Genomic DNA, 20,548 nt, shown 5'->3' on the forward strand with positions numbered 1-20,548 from the left:
CCATATTATTTACTAGGCACTTATAGGGGCTGTCATGCAAATGGTAGGAATTTAACTCTTAAAGACACGCTGACGCAGGCCTTCATTCTGTGCACACATGCAAGTGCAGAGATTCTGCTGGGCCTTTAATCTCCATGCCGTATTATATTCTAGAGGCTTATGGGCATATTGTACCCCCGTGCCTATTATATACTAGGGACTTACAGGCTCTGTCAGGCCAATTGAAAGGGTACCCTAATACCTAGTGTACATTACTACCTGTGTGTGTTTTAACATAACACTGACCTTGGTCTGGCTAACAGTCAGAGTCAGTTATCATCAGCACCAGTCAGCAACAACAAAATGGGGGTGAACAGGGCAAAAAGATGACTATGCAACACATGGGCAGTGCAGGCATCCTCATGGGCCCCCCGACACCCCGTCTTCGCCAGCCTTTGCATGGTGTTGGGACCGCCATGCAAAAGCCGGCAGAGAGGGGACTTGTGAGGCGGATTAAGACCTCCAGCACCGCCAGGCTCTTGACTGGCGACAACCTGGCAGTGCCAGCGGTTGGACCATGGCAGCTCCACCGCGGTCATAATGTGGAGGCCAGACTGCTGCTTTGGCGGCGGTCTGACCTCCACCGCAAGTCTGGCGGTCCAGGGACTGCCAGACTCGGAATGAGGGGCCTAATCATGTTGTGGCTTGACCCAAAACTTGGGGTACTGGTCTCTTCAAAGGCTGGCATAGATGGCAACCAGTCTGTGGCATAATTAGAGCAGTGGCAAGTTTCTGGGCTCCCCAGTACAATCTGTGAGACCGCACCCCATTATATTCCCAAAAATATTGGAGAGCGTGATTGATCAAGAGGTTCTGGGTTTGGAGGACCAAGAGTGATCCTGAGATGTTTACATCAACTGAGAGGCTTCCTCAGCAATCTCTTCTTTGTAAAAAAAGAAAAGGATGGGTTTCCGGCTTGTTCTCATTCTGAAGGAATTCAGTAGTTGGGTGGTGTATAGACATTTCAAGATGGAGGACATCTATCTTCTATGAGACTTACTGAGGCTAAACAATTAATGGTATGGCTGGATCTGAAATACGCCTAACTTACAGTTTCCAATTTGGGTCCACACAGGCAACTCCTGCAGTTCCTATGAAGAGACCAAGGGGGTCATTCTGACCCCCGCGGGCGGCGGGAGCCGCCCGCCTGGAGGGAGTCGCCATATGGCCGCTCCGCGGTCGAAAGACCGCGGAGGCCATTCTGGCTTTCCCGCTGGGCTGGCGGGCGACCGCCAGAAGGCCGCCCGCCAGCCCAGCGGGAAACCCCTCCCCACGAGGAAGCCGGCACCGAATGGAGCCGGCGGAGTGGGTATGTGCGACGGGTGCAGTGGCACCCGTCGCGTATTTCAGTGTCTGCAAAGCAGACACTGAAATACAAAGTGGGGCCCTCTTACGGGGGCCCCTGCAGTGCCCATGCCATTGGCATGGGCACTGCAGGGGCCCCCAGGGGCCCCACAACACCCCATACCGCCATCCTGTTCCTGGCGGGCGACCCGCCAGGAACAGGATGGCGGTATGGGGTGTCAGAATCCCCAAGGCGGCGCAGCAAGCTGCGCCGCCATGAAGGATTCTGCAGGACAGCGGAAAACCGGCGGGAGACCGCCGGTTTTCCTGTTCTGACCGCGGCTGAACCGCCGCGGTCAGAATGTCCTGAGGAGCACCGCCAGCCTGTTGGCGGTGCTCCCGCATCCCCGGCCCCGGCGGTCCTTGACCGCCGGGGTCGGAATGACCCCCCAAGTGTGGGAGTTTTCTTTTAGATTGTCTGCCACCTGCTGGTGTTTTTTAAAATTCCATAACCAACTGTGGCATGGCTGCAGACTCTGCGGTGTCCAACTTACAATATATCTTGACCCAATTATTTTCATGGCACAAGCAGGAACACTTTGTTATATCAGGCATAGATGGTAATATGACTCCTGAAGGATCTGAGATTTCTCCTTAACGGTGTGCACACTGAATATCAAAAGCAGACTGTCAGTGGCACAATATATTGCAACAGGTAAGTAAAGATAGTCTATACCTAACTCCACACATATACACTGTGGCGATATGTATATCTTCAAGGTAGTTAGATGTGGGGTTAGGAATAGTAAATCTATTCTTCCTTATATGCACTTACCTTTCAATAATTTGTCCCTCGGTATTCTGTCCATGACATTCTTGTAGGTTGATATTCTGGGGGTCGACATTCAGATGTACAGTCCTCGTAAACCAGGAGAAATCAGAGCTCCTACCCAAAAGGAGTATTTAATTCTTGGGTTTCCTTATATATGTAGAAGAAGCTATACTGAAGCTTCCCTCAGATAAAATGAGAGAGACCAGGCAGCAGCTCAGACAGTTCCTTGCAGTGGACATGATTTTACCAAGCTCTCTAGTCAGGTTGGTAGAGCTCCTGGCTATGTTCGTTCAGGCAATCATCCCGGAGCCCCTGCACTATCAGGCCTTGCAACACTAAAATTAAGGCACCTTCAGAAGGGGCTGTCTTACTCTGAGGATTGTCAACTTCCACAACAAACCAGGATGGAAATATTCAGGTGACTGGAACACATGAAGGTGTGGAAGAGGCATACAATCTTCGGATTGCCTCTAGACAAAATCATGGAACACTGATGCACAGAATATTTCACTGGACATTGCTGGTCAAAGGATGACTTGGGAATCTACATCAGCTGCTTAGAGCAGCTAGCATGTTCATTCATGATTTGCAGTGTCTCGAGACAGGGTAAAAAATTGTGCATTACTGAAGCTGGACAATATTTCAACAGTATGGCACATCAGCCACTTAGAGGGAATCAGATGCAAAAGACTGGCAGACGTGACCAAAGTCTTCTAGGACTTATGTCTGAAGAAGAGGATTGCAGGGAAGGCCACTAATCTCCTGGGACTGGAGAACTCAGTGGCAGAATGGAACGTCTGATTCCTGAAGGCCCCCAGCGATTGGCAGCTCCACTTGCAGATCTTAAGGGAGCTCATGAGCAGATGGCAGGGGTGTGGGTCCTAGAGAAAGTCCAGCCTTTTACCTCCTGGCTGAGTGTTAAATTACCTTTGTTCTTCAGTTGCAGACTGGACCCGAAGTGGCTCAGGTGAAAACGTTTTACAAAACTGGGGCAAGGGGCTGTACTATGACTTGCCACGCTTTCCTAATGATATCTTGAGTGGCAGTGCAGGTCAGAAGACAGCAAGTGCAACTGATTCTGGTGACTTCATTTTGGAAGACCCAGACTTCATTCCTGGTCCTTCCCGAAATATCATTCAACTGCCTGTTCCCTCTTTCCCTCTTCCAGGAACTTCTTCTGGATTCAGAGGGAGAACGTCATTGCATGATTCAGGACAACTCTGTTCCTCATGACACAGCAAATTTCATGTAGAGATGGAACTTGCCAGGAATTTCGCAGAGGGCTTCCTTCTTTATTGAGTAGTCCTAGTCAACAGATACTCCTAGGCAGAACTGGTCAGTGTGTTATTTTTGGTGTACCTGCTGTGCCGAAAGGGATATTGATCCCATAGGGACTAACGTTATTCACATCCTGTACTTCCTTTCAGAATTAGATGAAATGAGGAAAGCCTACCATATGATAAACTTGTTTTATCTTCCTATCACAGCCAGTTGCAGATAAAAAGGTGGATTGTCAAAAGAGGAACTAATAGCACTGTGCCATGAATACCAAGATGCCAGATTGAGAAATTGGATGAAAAGGAGGAAGCTATGGGAAGATTAGGAAAACATAGTTACAGAATATACACTAAACAACATCATGAGCACTGCGCCAAGGTGGAACACTTACTGGCTTGGTTGGTTAAGAGGGAAAAGGGGAACAAGGCATTAGCTGCAATAAGGGCTGATGGAGGACAACCACCGACAAACCAAGAAGTGATAAACATTAGGCTCAGGGAGTTTTATGCTACTCTAAAAGACCAACAAACACATACTGATGACAGTAGAATTGAGGAACTATGGAAGGAAGCATGACTTCCTGTGTGAACTGCAGAATTAAGACACAAACTTACAGCTCCAGTGGACGTAAGGGATAAAAGGTGAACTATACATCACATGGGAACAGGTAAAACGACAGTCTCCTGATCGAAGTATATTAGGAATATGTGAAACTGCAGGTGGTTCCCCTTTTGGAAAAATATAATGAAGCAGTTAGGAAGGGGGCACTCTCTAAGATACTCTGAGGACGGCAATGATGTTGCTAACGCGTCCCTTTATGATAATCTATTACACATCAGGACTCGTCTTAGGCCAATGAATCTTTTGACCCAGTTGAGAGACACCTTAGGACGAGATAGCTAATCAATATGTCAATCAATACGTCAATAATGTCATCAATATTTATCATAACAATACATTTCAAAGTCATTAATCAATTCAAAACTCTACCATGACCTTGCAGCCATGAATAACCACACCAGCTTAGTAGAATTTTATAAGTTTTATTCCCTATTGATTACAAATCTAAGAGCAGATGCGTTAATCTCAAAACCAAGAAACATAATAGCATAGTCACGATATGGCAACTTTGGTAAGATTTCATTAAGGCGAGAATCACAAACATCAGAACATAACACGGCGTAAACATAGATCAGTTTGGCAGAGTGTCAATAACGCGTCAGTTCAACAAAGCATAGATTTGGTCGTTTGTCTATTTGCGTTAGTTTAGTGAACACCTGTCCTAACCACTGATTAGCATTAGCATGTTGGGCTTCATGCAAAACAATTTAGAACACCAATTTGGAAAAACATTTAACTATGGTCTCTGTCAAAAGTAAGCAGTTGGTACCTAGAAAGGAAAAGCAAACAGACAATTCACAATTGCATTGTCATAATTACCCTCCAAAGTTTAGGTCAGTGCACAGGTTCAGTCTTCGTCTTCAGGACATCAGTCAAATCGCCATCAGTCAGGACTCAGCTCCGGGGCAAAAGGGCACTTCCCTCATAAGGAGGTAAAGTGTAAAATGGACAAATCTAAGGGCGAGGATGGTTTTAAGTAAACCAACAAGTCACCAAACAGAGTGACAGAGTTTCTGGATGAAATCAATAGCATTCCCTAACCCCGTGTCATGGGTTTTTATCCCTTTGTTGTTGTACATTCCCCCAAAATTCTATTGGACATTTGTTATACCCCACTATCTTTAACCTATCAGGAAACACATTATGGCCCTCATTACAACATTGGCGGTAAAGCCGATTACCGCCGTGCAGAAGACCGCCAACACACCGCCACGGCCGCGGAAAACCGCCACAGCTATTATGACCCACATTTCGGAATCCACCAAAATTCAGACACCCACACAAGTCTGCCACACCAAAGGTCAGTGATAAACTGGCGAAAACAAAACCGACACCGTCACGCAGACATACGCAGACAACAGAAATACACCCACAGTATCACGACACACGAATCCACGCGGCGGTCTTTCAACTGCGGTATTCCATTGGCGGTACACACTGCCACGCTCAAAATACACACACCTTTACAAAACACAGCCACATTGGACAATTCAAAATACACACACCTGATACACATACACACACACCACTCCCACACACCCATTACAATATAAAACACACACCCACATCACCCACAAACCCCTACGACAAAAAATCTTGAAAGAAGGCCAGAGAGAGACACCACCAGCAAGAACAAGAGCATCCACAGGCACACAATACCATCACCCACAGAACTTCCACGCACCTCACACAACACACCACTACATATCAGCACACTTATCACCACACAATCCACCCCACACATCACCTACACCACCCCATGGCACGGCAAAGACACACCAGGTTCTCGGAGGAGGAGCTCAGGGTCATGGTGGAGGAAATCATCCGGGTAGAGCCACAGTTATTCGGATCACAGGTGCAGCACACCTCCATTGCAAGGAAGATGGAGCTATGGCGCAGAATAGTGGACAGGGTCAACGCAATGGGACAGCACCCAAGAATTCGGGAGGACATCAGGAAGAGGTGGAACGACCTACGGGGGAAGGTGCGTTCCGTGGTCTCAAGACACCACCAGGCGGTTCAGCGGACTGGCGGCGAACCCCCACCTCCTCACCCACAACTAACAACATGGGAGGAGCAGGTCTTGGCAATTCTGCATCCTGAGGGCCTCGCCCCAAGCACCCCAACTCCTCACATATGTCCCTACATCACAAACCACCCATCCCAACACCAAGCCCTGCATGCAACAACAGAGCATTGACACCCCTCACTAAAGCATGCCCACTGCACATCCCATACAACCCCCTAAACCACATCACACAAGCTCCCACACAGGAATGCAAGCACTGGGGTACGCGCTCACCCACCCATTGCACACCATGAACATACAGATGTATAACCATGCTTTTATACCCCTGCAGGACCCCTACCCAATGTCACCGGACAGGAGGGTCCACACATGTCCACACCACCAACAGAAGAGGCCCACAGTGATGACAGCACCTCTGTCCAACTGGATCTAGATGACCAGCCCGGCCCGTCGGGGACCTCTGGACAGTCGTTCCCCTCACACTGGCACAGGCCATCACAGACCTTCCCCCCTCTGGAAACACCAGCACAGCACCCACCCAGCGGGCCCATACCTCCGTCCCCAGGACACGTCAATCAGCTGTGTGTCCACCACTACAGGGAACCCAGGATACCCCACCACCCCAACAACAACAGGGACCTGGGGGCAGGGGTAGTGGGCACACGGTCCAGGGGACGGAGGCCCAGAAACACAGGGGAACTGGGTGGGCTGCTGTGCGACACGGGGCGGACAGGCCAAGGGAACCCACTCTCCACGAGGCCCTCTCCTCCATCATGGGAGCCTACCACCACTCCCAGGAGACGATGGTAACAGTACTGGCCAAGTTTCAGGAGACCCAGCGCCTGCAGGAGGAACAGTATATGGGCTTCAGGGAGGAACTCAGAACCATCAGCTCCACCCTGGGCACCATCGTAGGGGTGCTGAAGGAACTCGTGAACACCAGGAGGGACACTGTGGCACTACAAGGGGCCCCTGACACTAGCATGGACGATGAACTGCCCACCACCTCCGCCGGCGCTAGTGGACAGGATGCCCCGCCACAGGACCACCACACCAGCACCCCACCCCTGCAGAGGGAGAACCACCCTGCAAACGGTCCCTGAGATCCAGGACAAAGACAGAGCACGATGCCAAGACCCCCGCCAAGAAATTAGATCACCCTGATTGTCATCCTACTGTCCCACTTTGTCACCCTGTCCATACTTAAACTGCCCAACCTCCACTTCCTATGCCCCTTTGGGCAATGCACCTGTGAGACTAATAGACTGGACTCTGCCATGGACATTCCTCCGCCATCACCCCTCACCATTTCACTACCCCCTCCAATATTGAGCACTTAAATAAATACACTTAAAACACAAAACAATCTGCAGTCTGTCTGTTATTTCGAAATAGTGTATTAGCAATTACAGTGACAAAATGCTCTTTCAATTGTAATGTCAACATACCTATGTCACACAGCTCAAGTCCATGAGGAATCAAAGCAGATGTCACACAGTGGGACCCACATCTGTGAAATCGTAAGGGAAAGTGACAACTCAGTGACCATACACTGGGTGAAAACGACAGACAGTAGTGAGATAGTAGTGTTTAAGTACATGTAGTAGGCAGGTCTGTACTCTTACCTGTGTCTCACTGGAAATATTGCTGGATCACTGAGTCCCTGTTGTTCATGTCTTCTTCCTCTGCTTCCTCGTCTTCACTATCCACAGGCTCCACAGCTGCAACAACACCGCCATCTGGACCATCCTCCTGCAGAAAAGGCACCTGTCGTCGCAATGCCAAGTTATGAAGCATACAGCAGGCCACGATGATCTGGCACACCTTCTTTGGTGAGTAGAATAGGGACCCACCTGTCATATGGAAACACCGGAACCTGGCCTTCAGGAGGCCGAAGGTCCGCTTGATCACCCTCCTAGTTCGCCCATGGGCCTCATTGTAGCGTTCCTCTGCCCTTGTCCTGAGATTCCTCACTGGGGTCAGTAGCCATGACAGGTTGGGGTAACCAGAGTCACCTGCAAATGGCGAGGGACAAGTATTAGACATACACTAACCTGCATGATAACCTCAGACCCAGACAACCATTCCCACTGTCTTGCTTCCAGGTGCTCACCTAATAGCCACACACGGTGCCTCTGGAGTTGCCCCATCACATAAGGGATGCTGCTATTCTGCAGGATGTAGGCATCATGCACTGAGCCAGGGAACTTGGCATTCACAAGGGAGATGTACTGGTCTGCCAAACATACCATCTGTACATTCATAGAATGATAACTCTTCCGGTTTCTGTACACCTGTTCACTCCTGTGGGGGGGGGGACCAAAGCCACATGGGTCCCATCAATGGCACCTATAATGTTGGGGATATATCCCAGGGCATAGAAATCACCTTTCACTGTAGGCAAATCCTCCACCTGAGGGAACACGATGTAGCTCTGCATGTGTTTCAGAAGAGCAGACAACACTCTGGACAATACGTTGGAAAACATAGACTGGGACATCCCTGATGCCATGGCCACTGTTGTTTGGAATGACCCACTTGCTAGGAAATGGAGCACTGACAGCACCTGCACTTGAAGGGGGGATTCCTGTGGGATGGCGGATTGCTGACATCAGGTCTGGCTCCAACTGGGTACACAGTTCCTGGATTCTGGCACGGTCAAGCCTGTATGTGATTATGACATGTCGCTCCTCCATTGTCGACAGGTCCACCAACGGTCGGTACACCGGAGGATGCCGCCATCTCCTCACATGTCCCAGCGGACGGTGCCTATGAAGGACAACAGCGAGCACAGAGTCAAACAACTCAGAGGTACGTACCCACAGTTTTCACAGAGCACCAATCATACATAAAAGGTGGCCTGTATGTGTGTTGAGTCTAGGCCTAGGTATGTGTGACGCAGTTGGAAATGAAGCCATGTGGGCCCCTGAAGTGGCGGCTGCCTGACCTCTAAAGTGGGACAATGGGATGTGAGGTAACTGTGCTGGCGTTGTACACCGTCGCGGTAGGCGGTCGAAGACCGCAGCGCAATGCTGCATTCGTTAACATTGGCCCCTATGGGTCCCAGGAGCCAATGACGATGTGTGCCGGCGGTGACGGTACGCACCGCAACGGACGTGACCGCCATTTTCTATCTGTTCAATCACTCGATACCTGATCTTCGACAGGAGAGGACCTATACTGCAAGTGCTGCTGTGACCTCGGTCTGGTAGAGACAATGGCTCGAGTGTCTGGGGAAAGGGCCCCTGCCTTCACATCGGAGGAGTTGGAGAAGCTCGTGGATGGTGTCCTCCCCCAGTACACGTTACTCTACGGTCCTCCAGACAAACAGGTAAATACACTGTGAGCATGCTGTATGGGCTGTGACTGTGTGGAGTGGGGTGGATGAATGATGGGGGGGGGAGATTGAGGCGTGCATGAAACGACGGTGAGTGCATGTGCATCATGGCAAGAGTAGGGATGGGGCCAATCACTTTGACGGTGCAGTTGGTAATAACTACTCTTTTTCCCCTGTACATTTCATGTAGGTCAGCGCCCACCAGAAAAAAGATATTTGGCGTGCCATCGCCAAGGACGTACGGACCCTGGGGGTCTACCACAGACGGAGCACCCACTGCTGTAAAAGATGAGAGGACATTCGCCGCTGGAGCAAGAAGACGGTGGAGGCTCAGCTGGGGATGGCCACCCACCATGACCCCCCTGATGTTCCGGATCCTGGCGGTGGTGTACCCGGAATTGGATGGGCGCTTGAGGGCATCACAGCAGACACAAGGGGGTGAGTACACTCTCATTCTGCTGAATTTGCGCGCAGTGGAGTTGTCTGGGTGGGGGAGGTGGGCTGTGGGTTTCCCTAGGCCAGGACGAGTTATGTAGGCAAGGCCCCTCCGTAAGGCAGGCCATGTGGCACCCCAGCCCACCTCTGTAGAGTGCCAAGTATACCTAGTCATGCCCCTATGTCATCTATGTGTCCAGATGTCGTCCATAGCCTTGTAGGCCATTTCCCAGGAATTGAACAGTGGAGCCCAAGAGCACCGGGTAGTGCGGGGGGCTTCTGTGTCTGTCGTGTCCGCCAACGGTAGCGGTAATGCATGCACTCAACATGTCTCTCTTCTGTCTTCCCCCCCTTTTTGTGGTCTCCCTGTTCTTGTGTGCATTAGCATCATCAGGCGGAGGGGCAGTGGCACCGGAGCAGGGGGGAGCTGCATCCCACATGGCCCTGTAGGGCGACACTACGGAGTCTGAATTCACCAGTGGGACGGAGGGTGAGGGGAGCTCCATGGCGGGGACAGATGCTGAGACCAGCGACACGGACTCGTCCTCTGATGGGAGCTCCCTTGTGGTGGCGGCAACATCTGTGCCCCCGCATCTACAGGTACAGCCGCCACCCCCCCTACCAGCACCGCCCTCCCAGCAGCCCCTCAGGCTTTGCCCTGTGCCCGCTCACCCAGGAGGATGGGCATCACCTTCGCCCCAGGCACCTCAGGCCCTGCCCCAGTCACCCCTGCTGCCCTCAGTGAGGAGGCCATTGACCTCCTCAGGTCCCTCACTGTTGGGCAGTCTACCATTTTGAATGCCATCCAAGGTGTAGAGAGGCAGTTGCAACAAACTAATGCATTCCTGGAGGGCATTCATTCTGGTCAGGCGGCCCTTCACCGAGCTTTTCAGACTCTGGCCTCAGCACTGATGGCAGCCATTGTCCCCGTCTCTAGCCTCCCCCTCCAACTTCCTCCACCCAGACCCAATCCCCTCTACCTCAGCCATCCCAAGCACACCTACAGACCAACATGCACACACGTCAACACCCAAGGGTAGTTCAGGCAAACATAAGCACCACACATCCCACAGGCATTCACGCAAGCATCACACACATGCAGACACACCAACATCCACTGCCTCCACTGTGTCCCTCTCCTGCTCGTCTCCCTCCTCCCTCCCAGTGACGTCTACACTCACACCTGCATGCACTACCTCTACAGCCACTACGTCCCTCTCCAGCACACCCACCCCCACACCCCGCTCACGTGCAGTCACCACCCCCACTACCATTCACATGTCCCCTATGTCCTCTCCCAGTGTGTCTGTGACGCCCCCTCCCAAGATACACAAACACAGGCACACACCCACCCAACAGCCATCCACCTCACGACAGCCTCCAGCGCATGCACCTTCACCCAAAGTCACCAAACTTACACCTCCTACAACCACCACCTCTTCCTCCACTCCCAAACCCCCTCCAGCTACCCGTCCCAGTGTGTCCAAAAAACTTTTCCTGTCCAACCTTGACCTCTTTCCCACACCTCCCCCACCCCATCCATCTCAGAGGTCCAGAAATAGCACCTCAGCCACAACATCTCCGGGACCAGTGGTGCCTGTAGTCACCGGAATCTGGAGTGCACCGGCCACCAGGGCAGCCAGTGTGGCACGGAGCCACAGCACAGACAGTCCCCCACCTGTGAAGCATCAGAAGTTGGCCAGTGCCCGGCGGGAGAGGGGGAAGACTCCATCCACCAAAGCCGCTCCCAGGGGTCTCGGTCGGAGTGTGGAGTCAGCTATGACACCTTCCAAGGTGGGGAAGGGCCACAAGAAACCTGGCAAGTCTGGGAAGAGCAGCATGGCGGAGAAGAGCGCCATCATCCCCGCTGCCCAGGAGGCCACCGCCAGCACCAGCCCTGCTGCCCAGGATGCCACCGCCAGCACCAGCCCAGCTGCCCAGGAGGCCACTGCCAGCACCAGCCCAGCTGCCCAGGAGGCCACCGCCAGCACCAGCCCAGCTGCCCAGGAGGCCACCGCCAGCAAAAGCCCCGTTGGACCATGAAGGACCGCCAGCAAAAGCCCCGTTGGGCCATGAAGGACCGCCAGCAAAAGCCCCGTTGGGCCATGAAGGACCGCCAGCAGCTGAGACCCTGCAATGGAGACCGCCATCTCAAGCACCGCTGAACAGGGCACCGCCGTCTCAAGCACCGCTGCACAGGGCACCGCCATCTCAAGCACCGCTGAACAGGGCACCGCCGTCTCAAGCACAGCTGCACAGGGCACCGCCGTCTCAAGCACCGCTGCACAGGGCACCGCCATCTCAAGCACCGCTGAACAGGGCACCGCCGCCTCAAGCACCGCTGAACAGGGCACCGCCGCCTCATGCACCGCTGCACAGGGCACCGCCGTCTCAAGCACCGCTGCACAGGGCACCGCCATCTCAAGCACCGCTGAACAGGGCACCGCCATCTCAAGCACCGCTGGCCCCTGAGCGGCAAGGGTACTGACGCAACTGAGTCCGTCACGGGGTGAATGATACACTCTGGGCACCATGCCCCCTCCAGAACCAGTGGAGAGATACATCCACTCCCTCTGTCCTTAGCAGGATGAAGCACTCTGGGCACCATGCCCCCTCCAGAACCAGTGGAGATATCCATCCACTCCCTCTGTCCTTAGCAGGATAAAGCACTCTGGGCACCATGCCCCCTCCAGAACCAGTGGAGATATCCATCCACTCCCTCTGTCCTTAGCAGGATGAAGCACTCTGGGCACCATGCCCCCTCCAGAACCAGTGGAGAAGGCATCCACTTGAGAGACTGTGGCTTTGCACTACCCAGGATTAAACAGTGGGCAAACCACCGACTGTAGAGACTTGAGAGACTGTGGCTTTGCACTCCCCAGTATGGAACAGTGGGCAGCCCACCCACTGTAGAGACTTGTGAGACTGTGGCTGTGCACTCCCCAGGATTGAACAGTGGGCAAACCACCCACTGTAGAGACTTGAGAGACTGTGGCTTTGCACTCCCCAGGATGGAACAGTGGGCAGCCCACCCACTGTAGAGACTTGAGAGACTGTGGCTTTGCACTCCCCAGGATTGAACAGTGGGCAAACCACCCACTGTAGAGACTTGAGAGACTGTGGCTTTGCACTCCCCAGGATTGAACAGTGGGCATGTGGCCCCCTCGTGGATTTGTCGTTGTGCACTCAAGCGGCTGAGGTGCCCCCTTTTCCCTCCCCCTGAGGTGCCTGTTTAGTTGCTGTCTGATGCCCCTGCAGTGTTCTCTCCGTCATGGTCGGGGATCTTGTGTGGGCCTCGCCCATACCGTGTGGTCCCGGTGTTCCACAGACTTTCTTAGAACACTACCTGGACTACTATGCTTGGTCTATATTATGTACATGGTGTATATATCTATTTCTGCCTACTTGCTTTTAATATATTACAATGGTTACACTCATTTTCTATTGTCTTTGCATTCTTCCGGGGGTTTTGGGGGTGTAACTGTGATGTATTGATACGCATTAGTGTCTGTGTTGTAGTGGGTGAGGGTGTGGGTGGGGGTGTTGCGTGTGTGTGTCCCTGTTTTTTCCCTCCCCCCTCCCCTGTGTCGTAGGTGCAGTACTCACCGTGGTCTTCGCCGCCGGCGTTCGTGCTCCTGGTAGAGGAGCAAGAAGATGAGGGCTGGAAAAATGTGAAGCTCTGGTTCCATGGCGTCCTCGTTCCTCGTGGAGTGTGTAGAGGTGAGCGTTTTTCCTTCGGGATTCCTGTTTCCGTCGTGTTTTTATCTGCGGTGAATCCGCCCAGGAAAAGGTGGCGGATTGGCCTGTCATAATAGTGTGGGCGGTGCATTGTCTCCCGCCTGTCTGTTGGCGGTGACCACCGCGCTGTTTGTTTGTACCGCCGTGGCGGTCGGAGTGTTAAAGTGGCTGTCTTTGTTGGCGGTTTCCGCCACGGTTGTGATTCCAAATTTTTAGCGCCGGCCTGTTGGCGGTCTTACCGCTGCTTTAACACTGACCGCCAGGGTTGTAATGACCCACTATGTCACCTAACTTTCACCCCATATTATTTTACAAGTCTTTGATTGGTTTCCCTATTCGATGTCTTCATAGGTGGCACGTCCGGTATGATTTCATCTTTCTGTAATTCTTTGCACATCTTTTGGTCAGTAGCTTCATTGTCTTCACCGGTTTGAATGACCTTGTACATTACATTAATCTACACTGTTTCAATTTGTTTTAATATCATCCTACAAGCAATGGAAAAATTCATGGGAACAGATCTAGCATGGTTACATTTGCCTTCTAGTTTGAAGAAAAATAAAAGGTCATGTCCTTTTGTGAGTCAGCACACTGCAAGATAGGAAAAATACATTTAATATGAGAGCCAAGCAGCTAAACTTCGGCTCATGCTAACTTAAGGCCTATAGGGTTTCAGCACAAATTCAATGATACAATTATTAATAATTAGTATAAACTTATTCAATATAATTGTAATACATAAACATTTTAGTCATCATTATTAGTCCACGTATACATTGGCGGCCACTCCCCGTGGTCACATTTCAGGTGCACGTTTAAGCAAAATTATTATTGCAGTTTCTATGCGGCATTATCACACATTAATTCATAAGCATTTCATGTTAATATAGATTATATAAGATACGCTCTCTCAATGGTAATTCTCCCTAACACAGGGAAGGACCTGCTTGACTGCAAGCTGTATAGACTGCTGTCAATAACCAATGTAAACACTAAAATACTGGAGGAAATACTGGCAAAACGTTTAGCAAAGGCAGCTGAAACAGTGGCACATGCAGATCAAGCAGGATTACTGGGGGCTGTCACTACACCACAAAAATCAGAAAGGCATTTTTACTAATTGTTCAGATACATAAGACTAACAAGGTGTTTGCAATGGCAGGTTTGGATATGCATAAAGCGTTTAATGCTCGATTGGTGGTTTATGATCAAAGTGCTGGATGGATATGTACTGGGAGAGGTATTACTAAAATGGGTCTCACTTCAATATAATGAATCTGTTGTCCGAGTGAATGCAGGGAAAGAGGTGTCAGGAGAAATGGGACATCACTAGAGGAATGAGACAGGATTGTGTCCTGTCTCCTTAGATCTTCATGTTGGTTGTCGAACCACTGGGACAAATAGCGCATCTAAGGAATGAAAACAACGAAAAATGATAGAAACAAAAATTGGTTATATATCCATGCATGCCGATGATATATTATTAGCAGTGAGACACCGGACTGTTAGCTGCAGTAGGATATAAAGAAGTCGTCTTGATAAGGGGTCACAGTCATGATTCAAATTCAATTTAGTGAAATCAGGGATGCATCCTCTCTCTGTGATAGATCCATGCGACCTACAATATAAATCCCTAGAGGTACAAAACACTCTATTTTAATATTTACTTTAAAACGTTACTAATGAGTGAGAATCTAGCACAACTATATAGATATATACTAGAAGCAAGGTTGACAGTCTTGTAGAACGTATTTAAAAATGGCTGAAATTCACAATGTTCCTCATAGGGCGAATTGTATTATGTACATGCCAGCTCGCATACCGGAAGCGTGTTTCTGCAAACCAGATGAACTACTTAGGTCGCTGTACAACCTAGCAGAAATTATTTCATTACCCTGTGGTAAGGGGAGCACGCAGACCCTGGATTTTACTGTATTATCAAGCTGTGAAGTTACACTATAGTAGACGTCAGGGACCCAATAAGCATGGACGTCATTTAGGGGCTTGCCCTCTGCGACCCCTGACACTGGCTTTGCGACCCCTGGCTTCAGACGTGGCAAATGTAGTGCCAGGAACACAGTGGCAGCTCCTCCTTATAAATGTCAGTTGGGGCGCCGCTCTCTTTGTTTTTGTCAATTTTTTATTACACTAATTGTGAAAAATAAAATATTATGAACTATTAACGAAATAAAATGTGAATATGTCTCACATACCCCGAATTCATAAGTGGAGACACAGCAAATGGAAACCCCAACATTTGGCGGAGATGTACAAAAAGGTACAATGATGAGGTTTGCTGCCTATTGTGCAAACAGGAGGTCAGTAAGTCAGTAATACAAATTTCCTCAAATACGGACAGAAGACAAAACCATTCAGGTGAGTTGGCCTGAGCTTCCTCAAGACCCAGACATACATAAGATTAAACAAACCATTTAAGCATTGGAGGAGGAGGGAAGCAGTTATCTAGGCTTTATAAAGTGCTTCTGTGATTAACTATGGGTTTATACATACAGTGTGCATGACTCCACATAGCAATGAATAAACTGTCTCAAGTGCACTTGTTCCAAGTGCAGGACGGAGATACGTACATTTATTCACACGTGGTGGGAATGTCCAGGAATCCAGAGGTACTGGCACAATACAGTTCAAATGTTAAGAGCATTGACGGCCATACATCTGCAGCCAATAGTTAAGACTGTATCTGTTAGGAGTGGTCCCAGCCAGCAAAATGAAACATGCAATCGGCAAGGTAGTAGAATTGGGCCTGATCAGTGCTTAATTTGTGCTTGTTGTTTCCGGTGCTGAGCACCGGCACTTATTTGTGAGGGCCGGGGCTTATTCTTATGCCTCAAGCATTTGCTGCGAGCAAAAGGCACATATGGGAAAGACGGAAGAAGAAAAAACTAAAAAGTGTCATAAAGGGAGAAAGTAGAAAGTTGCAGGATGAGCTGAAGGGGCAGGGGTGGCCGTAAATGGATTGAAGAGGCCCGAGATGGCTTCAGGATTACGCTGCCTCAGTATTCCGTGCTGGCAGATTTAATTACAGCAGTCTTGAGTTTAAGAGAAGGGCTTTGAGCACAGGCACCTCTTTATTTACAAATTAAGCACTGGGCCTGATATAGCTAAAAAGAGAATCCCTCTACAATTGATCAGAAACTCAGTGCCAGGTCGAAAAATCTGAGAAGCAGGTATGATTAAATGGGTAAATGCAGTGTGCAAAGTGACAAAACGAATACATTATAATTAGGAGACAACGGAGGAGTACTAATGTGGGAAACGGTATTAGTTGATTTAGCGTGCCAAGAAGAAAGGGAGGATGAATAAAGTGAATGATGGGACATTGTTATGAACTAAAACATAACACACTAATACAAGAGTAGGATATATGACCAAACGGAAAGAAGGAGGAGCATGAGTGTAACAAGCAGAAGGTGAATGACTAATAGCACGTGATGGGGTAAACTACTGTAAAACAGAATGAGGGGGTGCTGAAAGGGTGGGGCATTTGAAGTTGATGTAAGTTGGTGGTATGTAGAAAACTCGCAATAAAGAAATTAAAATGGACTGTGGGTTGTCATCATTTGGCCAGTTAAATTTATGAGTAGTATCAGACTTTCTAATACCCCCTAAATTCTAGATACTTGAGAATATGGGATGTTAATCAGGTCCTACGCCAATCCTGTAACTAGGTGGACAAGGATGCTTTGTTGAGAAAGCAGATGTTGGCAAAAGACACCATACTCCTGTTTCTGATTTCTTGTAAAAGGGTGTCGGGCATTTGAGTGCTGGATTTCTCTGGGCAATATTTTACCCTGTTGGGATAATATCCACATCGCCAGACATACCAAATCCAAAACAAGGACATCATTCTATCCACCTTTTCTGGACAATCCTGGTATACTTGTGGTCAGATGCCTGCAGGAATATGAACATGACACAGGCTCTTAAACCTAGAGGGGCCAACTGACTGTTTAAACCAGTTTCTGCTTTGGCACCAGTAGTGGTGAACAAACTTTTAACTGGCGTAATCTGAGCCTTCAGTCCTGCACAGATTGAAGAATATTCCTGGTTAACATGAATACAATTGTAAATTCTATTAAGAACATGGAGGTCAGGATTAATACCTAGCCATTGGATACTTCAGTATTGTGGTATTTGGCTGTTTCCTACCTGAAATTACCTCTGCTTCATTAGAAGTCAATGGGGGAAATACATTCTCCCAGTTCTGTTTTTTTTCAAATCTCCTGCTTCCCTCTTCTAAAGAGTTGGCATGTATGCCATGCATTGACTTGTAACTGGGTTTGCTCGAAAATTATGCCTTTACCTGATAGAGTGCAACAAGGAGAAATATCTTTATTTCTGCTCACTACTTCTTCTTCCCATGAGCGCTGCATTATGCAGCACATATAGAGAGAGAAATATAAGGATTTTTTTTTGTGTAGAAAGGTTCCCCTTCCTGCACAAAAACAATCCTGCCTGTAACCCAGGCACCCTTACACAATTGTGCAAGGGTGCCTGCATTGGCGCTAGGCAGCAGACAGTGCACCAGCACAAGGAGGGATCAGAAATGCTCCATATTTTGTAAATATGGAGTATTTCTGCTCTCTCCCTTTGATGCAACATGGACCAGCAAGTTACTTTGCTGCACACTGTAGCGTGAAATAGTAGTAAATGTGCCACTAGGGCCTCATTACGAGTTTGGCTGTCATCAGACGGCCAAACTCATGATGGTGGTCGCACCGCCGCACTCCTGGTGGTCTGACCGCCAGATTATGACCCTGGGGGTTGGACCGCCAGGGGACCGTCGTCAGCTCCAGGATCATGGATCCCTACAGGTTGGCTTTGGCTACAGTCGAAGTTGTGGTCAGCCATGGTGGCGCTGAGTTCAGCACTGCTGTGCCAATCTCGACTTCCCTTTCAACCAGCCTTGTCATGGCAGGGTCCCTGCCATGAAAAAGCTGGCAGAAAGGCAGGCAGACAGTGAGCATTCAGAGGGTGCCTCGGGGCACCCTCTGCGATGGCATTGGCTTCGGCTACCTGAGGAGCCGAGGCCAATGCCGTGGCACTGTTTCCACCAGACTGACTGGCGTAAGTCTCGTAATACCGAGGTTTCTGCCTGTCAGCCACGTGGAAACATTGTAATGGGGCTGGGGGTGGACCTCCAGCTTCACGGTGGTCTCCTCCCCATGCTGCCTGCCAAATTCATAATGAGACCGTAAGTCTTTTAATGGTGAACTCCTACAGCAGCAACTTTAAAGAACAAAGAATACATTACAATAATAAGCATTTAAGAATTAGAACCATTAACACTATATAAGTCCTGATAGAATCATCTACCTCTTTTAAATCTCCCATCTAGCAATACTTCTGACTAGTACTCCAAAATCTTCTATGCAATATTCTTCTCTGAATAGATGTGTTCTCACTGATTTTCTGTGATTCAATAAAAAATTATCAGAAATAGTATGTTTTCTAACTCATACATGCCTACATTTTAGGGCAACAAATGCAAAAAGAACAGATGGTGGACGGATTGCGGAATAAATCAAACATTCACCCCCAGTCACAAATTTGGGTTTAAGCCATCAGTTCTTTTTGCTTGCCATGCCATTCCAGTTTGGGCACAGCCATATGCAAATCAGTCTTGACCGTGCTCCCCATGGAAACAGTCCAGCCTGAACTGCCAGGCCAGGTCCTCCATGGACCAGAAACAAGCATCCTGGGACCGGCTTCCAGGTATCACCCCTCATCAGTCAGGCTATCTTGAATCTGGCGGCATAGCGAGCACAGGACCCACGTCTGGGCATACTCGTCCCACTTTGGGTGACAAATGCAAAAAGAACAGATGATGGACGGAATGCGGGACAAATCAAACATTCATCTGCAATCACAGATCTGGGTTTAATCCATCAATTTTTATTTTAGAACAGGCAAGTGGGAGATTTTTAAAAAAAAATATAGTCGGGAGAATGTATTTTCTCCACGGACCTTTATTGGAGCAAGGCAGTGTACCTGAACTGGGCCAATGGGTATGCTAGGTAACAGACAATCAGCATTTCATTTTTGTCAGTTTAATAACAGAGTGCAAAGTAAAACAGAGGACTAAACTCTATTTTGGGTTGCGCAATGTACAGCTGTCAAAAATAAAATGTTGAAGCCTATCACATGCTTTATTTCCCCCTCCAAGAATTAAAAACAAAATGTTAACCTTTGATGTCAGTGGTAATTCTTGGAGGGGGGGGACATTAGAACATGCATGACAGGCATAAACATTTTATTTTTGGCAGTTTTATGAACCTCAGAATCAGGTTTCTACATGCAGGAATCATAGCTTCCAAGGTTTCAGATTGCTATGTGTGACATTTTCATAATTTCAGTGTAATTATGAGTGACATTTCAACAATTCTGAGCGACATTTTTGTGCCAGCAAAATCAAGCAATGAAGATGAGTGAAACATATAAATATCAGAAATTACATCCATTTGAGCAATGAGAAACTCTAAGAAGATCTTAAAACTGCTGGAAGCACCCTGTAACCTCAGGTGCATTGCACCCCACACTTTCTCTTCATTCCGCCAGGGAGGGCCAACCTGCTGGGTGTCAGCATATCGTTATTTGATTAATGGTCTATGGAGAGGAGGCATGCATGGGGCCCCCTCCCTGAGCACCAGATCTCCCTTGGGTGCTGCCATCTACCCGATAACCACTGCTTGGACTTTGGGGCCCTGGAACTGCGATGCTGAGGAGGATTGGTGCAAGAAGAAACTCTGTCTCTGGGACCGCGTGCCCTGGGGCACAACAAGAGCCAGGGGGAAGTGAAGGGTCTGCAGTGTGCTCACCAACCACCCGTACCTGTGTGTGTGGCTGGCAGGTGCAACATGCTCTGCATCTTCCCACCTGGTGTCTGCATGGCGAGAGGAACATGGCAATATCTCCTGTTGTACACCAGAGCCAT

The sequence above is a fragment of the Pleurodeles waltl genome, chromosome 8, assembly GCF_031143425.1.
Source record: "Pleurodeles waltl isolate 20211129_DDA chromosome 8, aPleWal1.hap1.20221129, whole genome shotgun sequence".
NCBI lineage: Eukaryota > Metazoa > Chordata > Amphibia > Caudata > Salamandridae > Pleurodeles > Pleurodeles waltl.